Here is a 14,529-nt window from a genome sequence, read left to right as displayed (position 1 = left end):
CCCTGTGGGATGGGCTCGTTGGCTTGCTCTCTCCCATATCCAACCCTGTGTGGGTGAAGGAGACCAGGGCCACCCTTCCTCAAAGTGTTGGCTCAGCAACTCTGTACATCAATTGACTATTATGTGTGATACTCATTCACTGATAAGTTCCATAGACACACTACAGGGTTTCATTGCTTTTGCAGGGACGAGTATTATTAAGATATCAACTCAAAGGTTCTACCAGGGGTTTAGACACTATAAAAGCACCACATGTCACCACTCATCAGTAGTAGTATCTTGCTCATTTCCCAGATCTCCTCCTGTCCAGCCCTATTGTGTCATCTCTCATCTAGTCCTATTGGTTAGTTCTGCATGTCCGCGGATTTATGCTGCCTTTTGCCTAAAGATGGCTGGTAGGATAAGTGGTACGAAAAATGCCTGGATGGGTAAAACACAGTTTTATATTTCACATCACCCAATAAAACAGTATTGTTTTTGCGTGTGATTTAGTAAGATTGGGGACAGCAAATTGTCATCAACAGTGATTCCTGCAAAAATATCAACCAACCTTGGTGGATATGTAATAAATTGTTCATAAATTAGAATATTATGTATTATGTTTCAGGGAGACATGCCTGGGATCAATAGGTGGCTGGTGTTCCTGAATGATCACGCCTCAGAGAAGTCAAAACAGTGCAAATGAAAAATTTCTCACAATAATTATGATTAATCAATGTCTTCCAAGTTGCGCTAATATATGCTGAACTATCATGACAAATGGAAATGGATTGTAGCATGCTGGACGTTTGTCTATGGTAGTTAGTTAATCCTGAAATTCTTTTGAATGTCGTATCTTTGCGTTCAGCTTTTCTTGTTCACTAAATGTTTCTCTTTAGGGCAAGTGGCTGTTTGTACTATTTTCGTTGGGGCTTTCAGTTTTAATATGAAAACAGCTACACACACACACACACCACTCAGCTAAATCCCTCTATCCTACCCTTCGTCCCACCTGGCAAAGCTGTCAGAAGCATGGCTTAATGCCTTGGCACGCAGCCATCATCTTCCTGGCTCAGTCTCCACTTTTGGAAACAAATGGTACTCAGCCAAGTGGGCCTCCACTGATCATCACGGATGTCCTGTCGGGGGACACCTAGAGGGGGCTAGTGCTTGTCGTCCAGTTCAGCTGTAACCTGAAGTCCATATTCACTGATTCCCTGGTTAAATCTCAGAGGCACATCATCAATGTACTGTATTGAAACTGTTAACTCTTCATGAGAAATATACTATGCTATTGTCCATCTGTCAATTTTCTCATCCGGTTGTCAACATTATCTTTGCGAGTGAGTTGGAACTTATCTCAGTTGAGTTTGGGCAAGAGGCAGGGTACACTAGGAACTGGTCTCCTGCAAATCCCTACTACTATAACATTTTACATGACACTAAGTATTTAAAAAGGGTTCTCAAGGGAAATTGGATCTCTGGATTTCTTTAGGGTTGTTGTTTTGTCAGTTGAGCCATTTGATTGTTAAATTCCCATTATTAATACACCAAATGACAGTTTTTTTATTTCATGCTTCCTCAAACCCATGTAAGAGATGAAATATGCAATTAAAAGACATATAACAGCCTGCTACATCTGAAAAAGGTTTAATCTTTAAAGGCTTAAAGCAAGTATGAGTTGATGGATTTTTTTGTCTTGTTTGTCCGTTCAGGAAAATGAAACTGGCAATCATTTCCAATAACATCAAATAATTTTGGAGCAAATGGTAAATTATTTGATTGACAAGGACGTTGTGAGTCTGTGGAGAGAATACTTCAAAGACCTCCTCAATTCCACAGACACACCTTCCCATGAGGAATCAGAGTCTCGTTTCTCTGAGGCGAGTTCTCCTATCTCTGGAGTTGAAGTCACTGAGGTAGTTAAAAAGCTCCTCGGTAGCAAGGCACCATGGGTGGATGAGATTTCCCTGGAGTTCCTAAAGGCTCTGGATGTTATGGGGCTGTCCTGATTGATATACTTCAACAATATTGTGTGGACATCTGGGACAGTGCCTCTGGATTGGAAGACATTGGTGGTGGTCCCTCTTTTTAAGAAGGGTGACTGCAGGGGGTGTTCCAACTACAGGGGGACCACACTCCTCAGCCTTCCTGATAAGGTCTATTCAGGGGTGCTAGAGAGGAGGGTCAGTCACGAAGTTGAATCTCAGATTTAGGAGGAGCAATGTGGGTTTCGTCCTGGCCGTGGAACAGTGGACCAGCTCTACAACTTTGCTGCCTCGAGGGTGGATGGTAATTCACCCAACCAGTCTACATGGATTTTGTGAACTTGGAGAAGGCGTTAGACCACGTCTCTCATGGAGTCTTGTGGGGGTGCTTTGTGAGTATGAGTGTGCTGTTCGGTCACTGTACAACCAATGTCAGAGTTTGGTGGCATTACCGGCAGTTAGATTCGTTTCCGTAGAGAGTTGGAATCCCCCGAGGGTGCCCACTGTCACAGATTCTGTGATTCAAGTATCTTGGTGTCTCTTTCACAAGTGAGGGAAGGATGGAAAGTGAGATCAGCAAGCGGATCGGTGCAGCATCTGCAGTGATCCATTCGTTGTATCGGTCCATTGTGATAAAGAAGGAGCTAAGTTTAAAGGTGAAGCTTTCACGTTGGCAGTATAACTACGTTCCTACCCTAACCTATGGTCACGCACTGCGGGTCATGATTTAAAGAACAAGATCCCGGATACAAGCGACCTAAATGAGTTTCCTCTGGAGGGTGTCTGGGCTCTCCCTAAGGAATAGGGTGAGAAGCTCGGTCATTCAGGAGTGGCTCAGAGTAGAGCCGCTGCTTCTCCACATTGAGAAGAGTCAAATGAGGTGGCGCAGGAAGAAAAGACTAGAGCGAAATTGTCCGATTTACCATCTGATTTTTCACTCGCATTCTTAACGAATAGTGAAATATCATTGAAGAGCAGACAGCAGGGCTTCAAGTATTTCAGCGAGGGGTATTTCAATGGTATTTCGATGCATATCAACGGAGAAACCATCGATATTAGCGCGAGATCTTTCCGGAGTCAGAGGAAGACCGAGAAGCCACATAATATAATATATTATAACCCAAAGACGAATTCGTCATTGACAGTTTCCTATTTTCGTGTTACCTATCATACTTGTGTGCAGAATCTGTATGTGTATCTGTATAGCCGTTTGTGAACCGCCGTATGAAGGAAAAGAAGGCGAAGCTTGATTTACGAGTTGTTTCTCTCGTTTTCTTTGTGTAACGTCACGCGCTGCCCTCAATAATTATTCTTGAATTAGTGCCGAAGCTACATAAGTCCCGACTGAGTATGACAGTCCTTTAGTGTCCTCAAACATCCTTCCTTCAGTCTTGGTGTCTCGGTCCACATCGAAGGCTTTTAGGACTCGCTAGTCCAGTTTAGCTTAGCTTGCTAGCCGCCAACAAAGAGATGGGTTTGTGCAGTCAGGTCCTCACAAAGTATCGCTCAACACAGATCAAGTGTGCCAATCATTCACACGTAGCTATGTTATGCAAGCGAAGAACTGCAAATTCATTTATATGAGACATGTATTGAAAATCAAATATAGGGCTTACCTTCGTGCAAACATATCTGTTACGGTTGGTTTTAGATGGATTCAGTTGATGATGCGATCTTCTACAAAGTTTGATCCATCGAAGACTTTTTTTCGTACTCGGTCTTCTGTTCCAGTTGATTTTAGATGGATTCAGTTGATCATGCCGTCTTCCACAAAGTTTGATCCATCGAAGACATTTTTCGTACTCGGTCTTCTGTTCCGGTTGATACTAGATGGATTCAGTTGATGATGCGGTCTTCCACAAAGTTTGATCCATCAAAGACATTTTTCATACTCGGTCTTCTGTTCCGGTTGATTTTAGATGGATTCAGTTGATCATGCCGTCTTCCACAAAGTTTGATCCATCGAAGACATGACAGGGCGTGGTTTATGCAGATCTCTGGCCTCTGATTGGTCAGCGACGCGGATGACGCAATTTCTACGGAGGGGTCAATTGATTGTCCATCTCACTTGAATTGCTTCGCCAAGAGATCACCGAACTCGTGGTTACAGACTTTTACATTGTAATATAAACTTTTGAAAGAAACTACGCTGGATATTCAATTAAGAAATATGTGTGACAACCTCATATTCTCCGGGATCTCAGAAAAGGCCTCAGAAGCCCCGACATTCAAGTTAAAAAGTTTGACATCTTCACTTAAGATAAAGCAAGATACAGTTAAGATTACTTTTCACCGAGTCCACCGATTAGGAGGCTGTCAGGGGCATGGCCTAGCCACTGCCATGGGTGGTGCTTCCTGTGAGGGGCGTGGCCAGGCCACTGCCCTGGGCGGTGACACCTCTGACAGCTGTCAAACAGCTGTGTTTCAGATTGGAACCTAATTGACTAAGCACTTAAGTGGTGAATGTGTCATCAGCATTTGCCAGTTCGTTGCTTATGCTTGACTGCATCCTGGGATACTAGGCTACTGTGTGTAAGTTCGCAAGTTTAGTGTAGAGCAATCAATAGAGAACCTGTGCCTCTTTAGTTTGACCACATCTCGTCCATGTTTCTTAGTTTGTCTCATAGTCATCGGACCTTGTGCGCATTTTTGGATCTTGCCTGTTGCCTAGAGTTTTTGTGCTTCCACCTGTTTTGGATTGCCTTTTCGTGTTCGACCTCCTTCTGGAATAAAACCACTCTTGATATCCCTTGCCTTGGAGTCCTGCACTTGGGTCCGCCCCCATGCCAGTGGCTTATGACAGAGGCCCATGTTAAGGAAAATGACCTCATCCTAACATTGCAAAGCTTGAACACTTTCAGCAGGAAGTGTTTGTAAAATCCAAAAGTCAGGAGTTTAAAGGAACTTCGTTTGGAATGAATTATCAGTTCCCCCCAAAACTCTAGGAGAGGAGTCAAACTTTTTACCCATTGATGAAAATTGTCTGTGACATAGGCAAACAAGCATACAATATAAAGTATTCCACGCAGTACATTTAACTCAGTACACAGTACATAAAATGTGTTTTTCTCCATGAAATATTTGTGCGCAATGGACCCAAAATTCCCCTGATTCCTATTTTCTTACTATATGTGAATGCATAGCAATTCAATCCTTCTCGCCGTTTGTTACACAAAAACTATATGTTTTAGTATATTTTTAACTTTTGGACTCCACATGCCCCTAGACTGTGTACACTTGGCAACTTAAATTTAATAGTCCTTCCAAATAAATCGACTCAATCATTATTTGTCGCATTATCTATTGGTAGGAAAACAACTCTATAGAAGGGGAAAAACAAAGATGCTATTAACATTAATCAGTGACTAAATCTCAGTATAGAATATGCTGAGATGGAAAAAATATCAGATGAACAAAAAAACGATTCACGGTGTGGGGCCAATGATTGCCAGGCATAGTAACAGGGGCCAGGTGGGTTTCACACTTAACTACTGTACATACCAATGCTCCTGAGGCTGGGTGCCCTGGGTTGGATTCCTGCTGGTCATGGGGGCTCCCCTCTCCTGGCCCATGGCTGCTCCCTGAGTTCCCAACCTCATTGTTCTCTTTTCGGATGCCCCTGTCCGCCCCTCTTTCCCAAGAAATAAGGGACATTCTCCTGTCCTCGACCTGGGCTGGCACTGGCCGCATTGCGGGCCCTGCGCATTGTGTGCGCTTCTTGTTCTGCTGCAGGTGAATCGGGGGGCGTGTGCGGTGTGGTTGAGGGAGAGGTCAGGGGGGTGGCATTGTGTCCCTGTGACCACCACCCTGCAGCCAGTTGTCAGGGCGTCTCAGTTGGGCCGGCGGACCACCCTGGATCCCTCAGCGGTAGACATGTCCACAGGGTTGCTCTCAGGTGGACCCCTGGTCTTGGTTCAATCCTTGATTAATTGGGTGGGGTCCTTAGCCTCCATGTTGCCAACGCAGCACTTACAGGGCATTTCTGTCCGTCTTTTTTCAATCACAATACTGTAGATTCACTTGCATGTGTCCATGGACACACACTCCTGGGATTCTCTCATTGGGTGTAAGATTACTCACTTATTGTAACAAATAGCTCATGCATACATGAAGTGCCTATGAATCACCCCACTTATATTCTCGTTCTATCGACTTCTTTAATTCACTGAGTCAGTACTCCCACATTCAAGTTGTACAGCCGGGTTCATGATCCTTGTCTTGCTTCCTATCCTGTCCTTGTCCTGTCATATATTTTCCTGTTCTTCCTTCACAGGGCGGAGCGGTACAGTCTTATGCAACTTCCTTATTGAATGTTTCTTTGTTGTCATTCTGTTGACGCTTAGCGCTATGTATTTGTCTTCTGTTCGACTATGATCCTCAATAAAACTTATTACAAAAAGCAATAAAACAATTAAAATATGAAGAAAATACAGAGAAAGCTCAAAAACTCCACTGTGACCCAGTAAAACATTTCTGGCATAAAGGGGATACAGATTATCCATTCTGCTTGATCTAACATCTGGAAAAAAACGACAAAAAAAATATGGTTCAATAAATTTGTTTTAGTATAATCTTGTATGTTTTACTCTTTACTTGTGCATTTAATTCTCAATCAAAAGTCTCTGAAATAATATTTCCCCTTATGAGTTAATATTATTCAAATTTAAATAATCAAGCTACCAAATAAACTCCCCACTATTTTAACTATCTTGCTGATAGTCAAATAATAAACCTGGTTATGTAACAAAAAGTGTAAACATTTAATAACAGAATAAAGGATGGAAAAATCAAACATGTATACACAATATAGTCAAATAAACAAAGTCAAGTTAACAGGTACACAATGCACACATGCTAAGGGCTCCGACAAATATGAATATAGCCAGCAAGCAAACAAAATTCAAGCCCCAATGTCACTGCGGTGCTTCCCAAGGCAGGAGTGAAGAAAGGTGAAGGTGGTTTTTCCTGTCTGGCATCCTCACGGTCCTCGTCCATTGTCCTTCCTTGAAGTACTGAAGAAAGGTGAAGGTGGTTTTTCCTCTCTCCGGCGTTCTCACGGTCCTCGTCCCTTGTTCTTGCTTGAAGTCCAAACACAGCCTCGCTAGCCGCGTTAGCGCCCTTGTCCTCTCCTTCGTAGTCCAACACACAGGCTCGCTAGCTAGCGTTAGCTGGTTGCTAGCGCTCGAGCGCAATCCCATGCATGCACTTAGCCCCTGAGGTAGCGGCTAACTCTACCACGTCACGGCGTGATTTGAGTAGTCCACTCAAACGACACACTATCCGAGTTGAACTTTCAACAGTTCTTGTCGAACACGTCGATCAGCTTTTGATAAATGTCCAACGTTCACTTTCTTTGTCCTTTCGTTGCCCTCCAACAACCACTCTTTCCTTCCACTCCATCTAGCCTTTTTCACTCTCCCTGTTTTTCCTGCGTCTCCTCAACACGTCACTTCCTGTCCTTCTTAAACAATGGTTTCAACAATAAAATGGCAAACAAAAGTATTTCTTTTTCACAAATGAATCAAACACATTTGAATACAAATCCCTCCAAAAGAAAATACAGTCAGCACACACAGTTTAACAGATATTCCACCACATTGCATAAAGAAAACCTATAACCTAATTGCTCCTCTATTATACTGAAATTTTACCTGTACCAACTTATAAACGGGTTACAACCTTGTTGTTGTTGTTCTTCTTGGTACGTAGGTAAGCAAGAGAATAAAATATAGTGTACAATACATAGTTAAATCATGGCCCAAGTTGCACAACAGTGATGTGAATGGCATTGAGTAGCATTTGCAAGCAGTCACGTGTACCACTCAGAGCTGTGAGAAATACACTGTGGAGCGGCACAAGGTTGTAAAAATAAATTACCCCAAACCTGCATGCTTAGTCAATTAAGACTGTAAACTGTCTGTAGCTGTGAATGTGTGAACATTTTCTTGTTCATATCTACCCTGTGATTAGCTGGCGACCAGGGTGTATCTGGCTGTTCACCCAAAGTCAGCTGGGATAGGTGCCAGTGCACTCACAAACCAAATAAGGACAAGAGAAAATGGATGAGCTGTTTAAACTCCATCCATCCACCCATTTTCTGAGCTGCTCATCATAACTTGGATCACCGGAGTGCTGGAGCCAATCCCAGGTATCTTCGGGCAGGAGGTGGGGACACTCTAGACTGGTTGACAGGGATCCAGGGGGCACAAACAAAACCGGAACCATTCGCACTCACATTCACACCTGTGGGCAATTAAGAAAACCATCCATGTTTTTGGGACATGGCAGGTAACTTGAGTGCCCGGAAAAATCCCACGCAGGCATGGTAAGAACATGTAAACTCCACACATGGGGGGCCAGGATTTGAACCCCGGTCCTCAGAACTGTGAGGCCTAATCATATTATGTTTCAAAATCCCTACAAAAGCATCATCACAGCTGGGCATTCTATTGTGATGTCATTCATTCTTATATTGAAAAATAAACGAGTCCCGTAAAACTCGACTTTGTCAGAAAGTGACAACATGCATGGTCATGCTGAAAGTCTTTATTTCATGTAACTACTGGCTGGTGTATTGCTATTGTCTGTCCATATTTGTCTTCTCTTAACAAATACGGTGTGGCAAGAAATAGCCAAAGAAAAAGTGAATCTAAACCAGATGATAGCAGTTCAAACATGTTTGCAACTTTTTTAATGCAAGATTTTAGCCACTGTTGGGTTTATTTACTGTGACTAATTTGAAAATTGCAAATAATGCTTGATTTTATTTTGAGTTTATCTATTACAAGCACCATCCAACCCCCCCCCCCCCCGAGATGCATCGTCACATTTTCAACGAGGTCCTTTGAACGCATAATGCAGGAACAGTACATTTAAACAAAGCCACCTACACCACAACACACACACACAATCATTCATACTTAATGCTCCCCTAAGCTTAGCCTCCCACCATCTCGCCAATATTTCACAATATGCATGTACATACCTATTAGTACAAAATATAATATACATAAAACTCTAAGGCACAAAATGAAGCATAGTAAATATATTTGGATGCAAAGTATGCAATTGCAAGCAGATGGAGAGTAAAATAGATCTAACTGAGTTTACTCAGTAACTGCACAATATGGAAATCCAGAACAATAGCAGGATGTCTGAAAACAAAAAAGTAAAGATGATTGTGCAGTGTGTGGAGTTTGCATTGTTTCCCTGTGTCTGCGTGGGTTTTCTCCAGGCACTCCAGTTTCCTCCCACATCCCAAAAACATGCATACTAGGTTAATTGAACACTCTAACTTGCCCTTAAGTGTGATGGTGAGTGCGGCTGTTTGTCTCGATGTGCCTTGCCATTGGCTGGCAACAAGTTCACGGTGTACCCTGCCTCCTGCTTGATGATGGCTGGGATAGGCTCCAGCACTCCCCGCGACCCTCGTGAGGAAAAGCGGAAAAGAAAATGGATGGAAGTATGAGTCTTAGATCCAAGCAAATGAGCTAGCGTATTCCAGTCGGCTAGAGCTTCATACCTAAGTGCACAACGAACAATTTCTTTCCTATTTCTTGGAGCAAATAAAAACAAACCCCTGCTTTATGCACATGATTAGTTGTGTACGTTTATAATGGGCGCATATGTCATGTTAATTTGGAGTTTTTAATAAATGATTTGAGACGTGTTCTATAGACTGGTAAACAATGGTGTGTTCAATAAAATAGGGTTAAGGTCAGAGCTTTGCGAGAGTCAAAAGCTGCTTTAGCCATTCCAAAAGCATTGGTGATTTGTGCTGGTCTCATTGCCTTGTTGGGACACTTACATTATCCCTGTGGCAAAACATGCTTGACCTTTAGAACGCTGTTCTTGAGTTTGAAAGCATCACCTTTCAGAGCAAACCTACTTCTGGTATTGTGGCCAAATACTTCAATGTTTCTTTTGTCTGACTATGAATTTTTTTTTTCGAGAAGTCATTAAGCCCACGTGTACAGCTAAAATTTTCTTCTTGCTCAAGTGCTTCAATATGGGAATACGGTTTTTCCTCTAGTTTCTTGTTCAAAGCCTTCATTATTGTATTGTTACCAACTTGCTTTCATCTGTGAATGACAGCACCACTTACAGAAAAAAAAAAATGGTGAATGCACAGGTATATTTACTATGTTTGAAACAACATAAATAATTTGGACATTATGTGGATACAATAAAATCCTAAAATGTATCAAACTTGTCCAACTTGTTCTTGATTGTCATTGAAGGATCAAAATTTCCACTAAATCTTGAAATCTAAATTTACATGACATTCATGCCCACCATGAGTGCACGTGCACGTAGATGTCTTTGGTGAGGCTGGCGTACCAACTTGGCTCCAAGGCTAAAGGTGGTGTCCTCCTGAGCCACATTCTGCATGACTAATATTAACACTAACACAAACATTCTGCTAAACATGATGGATTTTAATACGTCAAAACTTGGAATTCTGGTCTGGGGAACATGTTTAAATGAAATTGGTAAAAAGGGAATATTAATACAAAAATAAATGTGCAGCTCTCGGTAGCACGGTGACACAGCTGTAGTACATTGGCCTCACAGTTCTGAGGATCAGGGTTCAAATCCCGTACCCCCCTGTGGAGTTTACATGTTCTCCCAAGGCACTCAACTTTCTTCCCACATGCCAAAAACATGTAAAATTAATTGAGACTCTAAATTGCCCTAAGTGTGATTGTGATTGTGAGTGTGACTGTTGTCTGTCTTGATGTCCCCTGCGATTGGCTGGCAACTAGTTCAGGGTGTACCCCGCCTCCTGCCCAATGACAGCTGGGATTGTCTCCAGCACTCCCACAACCCTCGCAAGGATAAATGGCTCTGAAAATGAATGGATGGATGCACAGCTCCTTCCACTTGGTTTGGAATTTCCTACATGAAAACCTGTGCTGGATGTGACATGAATGATGTCACAGTGTTATTTACTTGTATCAGTCTCGTCACAAAACAAGATTACAGAAGAAATAAATGTTAACCTTGGGAAATTAACATTGCTGATTCAATTTTATTCATGTCCCACCTGTCAAAATAGCCATTTGCCTTCTTTAATCCCGCTAATTAATCCCAATTTAATTTTCTGTCATCACTATGTATTGATTGGTCTTTTTAATATATTACGGTTACAAGTGAATGAAACAATTACACCATATTATATGTAAAACATACACTTCACTAGCATACAAACAGCAGCCTTGACTTGCATTAAGGAACTTTCTTGTGTTTTTTTTTTGTCATTCTGTGATGCAATGTCAATATTGCATTTCAGCAGCATCCAATCGACCCAGTGACTTAATATTCTTTTTGCACAACCTCAAGTGTGAAAATATTTCTGCTATATTTCAAAGCCAGCTACCGCTCAATCTCCTGGGAGTGTTTGTCATACCACACATTTATACAGCAGCTGGTGCAGTAAATGTGCTATAATTGCATAGTCTTACATGGTTTGGGGTGTGTTCATGGTATTTGCTATTTATATATTCATCAGCAGTCCATATGACAACACCTTCATTTTTTTATTCATGTTGAAGCCCATCTAAATGTTGTTTATGCATATTGTTTCCATGCCTGTCTGTTGCAAATGTGTATTCCTCAGAAAATGTTGGTTGATGTGAGGGAATGATGTGTTAAGTTATGATCTGAATGGCATCTTTTCAGTAATAACCATTATTGGGAGGTGTTAGGAGTACAGAGATTTTGGTGCTATCCTGTTAACAAGGAACTTGCTCAGACAAGCTGTACGCCACACAGCTCAGAGATGTGGGATTTCAAGCAAAGCCCTTTCATGTGAAAATCTAAACCACTTTGTTCTTTATTGTTATTGAAGATGACGATGAAGGAAATAGAAACCACGTGAAATTGTAAAGTACGTTATTTTAGTTCTATAGACTATTGGTTCGTTAATATGCATGGGCATTCATGAAGACATGCTAAATTGACATAAGTATTGGGTCAGAGCTGCACATAATTGAATTCAGGAGTTACATCCGGGCCCATGTGCAAAAACACAGGCAGGCTCATCAAGAAAAGGTGGTTTGACGGTGTTGTTCAATGATCAATTGTAAGTGGAAACGTTTAGCAACCACAGCGACTGAACCACAGAGTGGGGGAGATCATTGCAGGGTCACGGAGTACTACAACAGTCTGCAGACTCAAAATGATCGCAGCTCTCAAAACTCTTCTGGCATTAATATTGGCATAAAAACAGTGCTTGGAACATCATGGAAACTCTGTCCAAAGCCAAGTGCTGGATGGATTTGTTTGAAATAATATGACACTAGTCTCTGGTGGAATAGAAATAGAATAGATATGTAGTGAATAAATCGTGCTTTTCTGTCTGTCTTTGGAGACATTTACCTGACTACTTGATGCCAATTGTAATGTTAGGCGAACGAGGGATTGATTTGATTCTTTAGGTTGATTTAGCACACTCCTGAGGTTGGGAGTTGGAATCATGATTTCAGTCCAACTGTGTAAGGTTTGCTTGCACATGTACACATGAACATTGCATGTGTACACATGCTTGTGTGGGTTTTCTCTGAGTAATCTTCCCCACACATTCTAAAAACACGCATGCTAAGTTTGCTAAAGACTTACTATCTATAGCTGTTAATTGTTGTTTGTCTACATGTGTCCTGCAATTGCACGGTGACCAGTTCACTGTGTACCCTACCTGCCACCTAAAGTTAGGGTTCCCTAGACCTTAGTAAGGGGTGTCATAGATATACAGTAAAATGGATGGATGGATGGATGGATGGATGATGGATGGATGGAAAGTGAAAATGAGAAATGTCTTCAAGATTTGAAAGATCACATTTAAAAACTATTGTTAATAACCATTTCAGGGTGGCCACAGCTCCTACTGGCTGGGATAGGGTCCAGCACTCCTGCGACCCTTGTGAGGATAAGTGGCTCAGAAAATGGATGGATGGACTTCACTCTGGTGGAAAACTGAGACAATCTCTCAGCTGTCAGATCCAGTGAATGCTGAATGTTCTGACACATTCTCACTCAAATATTTTCGTATGTCTGCGATATGCCCACACGTACTGTTTAAAGCCTACAATAGCTGGAATATATTTACCATGCCATGACGAGAGACACTAGCCGCAACCTAGCTGTGACTATTTGGCTTCCAGATGCTGTAGACTGGCGTCAGGGCCGTCCAATAAGTCAACCCCTCAGCACTGTGTCGTAAGTGTGGGGTACACATAAACAAAGACATTTCAAGCGACTTTAATTGTTTATTAAACACAGCAGCATGTGTTATTCTACCGGTGGCTAACTGTGACAGACATTTGAGCATGTTTGAAACCCTACAATCAGTTGGATTTCAAAATTGTACTAAAGAACGCAAAATACATAGCACTTTAAAAAAACAACACTGACTTTTTTTCTGTATATTGTGACAACTAGGGAATCAGGATTTTTCAGGTGGTCGGCACAGCTAGTCTACTGACTGCATACTACTGGTACAAATGTACCAAGTAATTATAGCTAAGTAACTCCCAATTGTGCCAAATAGCCACTGATGGAACGAAAGTGCCTAATTGCGATACAGTGAGGTAGGGGCGACCTGTGCCGGACACCCAAGTGCATCACTTGGTGCCATTTTACCCACGCAGCAAAAAAACAGAAACTGAAATGGTGATTAACAGTTATCTCCAGCTACATCGCCACATTTGAGTATTAATTCAACTTCACATGGTATGTAAGATTACGTTTGGTTGAAGCTGGTAAGCCAGATTTCTCTCGCCACTGGTCTCACTGCTTCAACATGTTCAATCAGACAAACAATCCTCTGACAAGGACAGGTCTGTGCCAACGAGGCAGGATGCTCTGTGAAGACTGAGACCGCAACATACAGTGAACCGAGTGGATTAAACCTTGAGCAGAAGCACACATGTGGGGGGTGGCCATCTGTTTCACTTGGTCCAGCTTCACCTGAGTATTCATCTCTTTTAAAAGGAATTTTCAACATGTTTCTTGGAGCTAAAAGCAAGTTTTCTGGAGTAAACTCTGAAAGTTCTTTGCTCCAAAACCCAACTGTGCTGAGCTACAGCGGATACAGAGATTTGCAAATTTCTATGAAATAAGATCATTTTAAGTTCTGTGTAGTCCTGTCAGTCACCGTATTTTCAGCATTTTACCTCTTTCACAATTCAGGCAGCATACAGCTACAGTAGGATGTCCGCTATCGTATAGTGTCTACAATAGCACCCACATACACAGAGGATGCCCGAGATTGTCGAGCAACACATCGACTACATCAAAGCTTATTTGTCAAGTTGATATATTTTTTCCATATTTAAAAGACATTAAAAGCCAACCTCAACATTAAAAGGATTGTGTATGGCCCTTACAAATGTAATACTACTCAAGTCCTTACAATATACCTGGGCTATATTGTGTGATTGATTAAAAAATAAAGGAATAAATAATAACCATCAATCACTGATAAAAGAAGTCCTGTGCTTATAGACAACATGCAGAATGGGGGATGTTTTACAGCCATAATGAGTAAGAAACATTGGGATAA

The sequence above is a fragment of the Syngnathoides biaculeatus genome, chromosome 3 (assembly GCF_019802595.1).
Source record: "Syngnathoides biaculeatus isolate LvHL_M chromosome 3, ASM1980259v1, whole genome shotgun sequence".
Taxonomy (NCBI): domain Eukaryota; kingdom Metazoa; phylum Chordata; class Actinopteri; order Syngnathiformes; family Syngnathidae; genus Syngnathoides; species Syngnathoides biaculeatus.
This window is presented reverse-complemented; position numbering follows the sequence as displayed.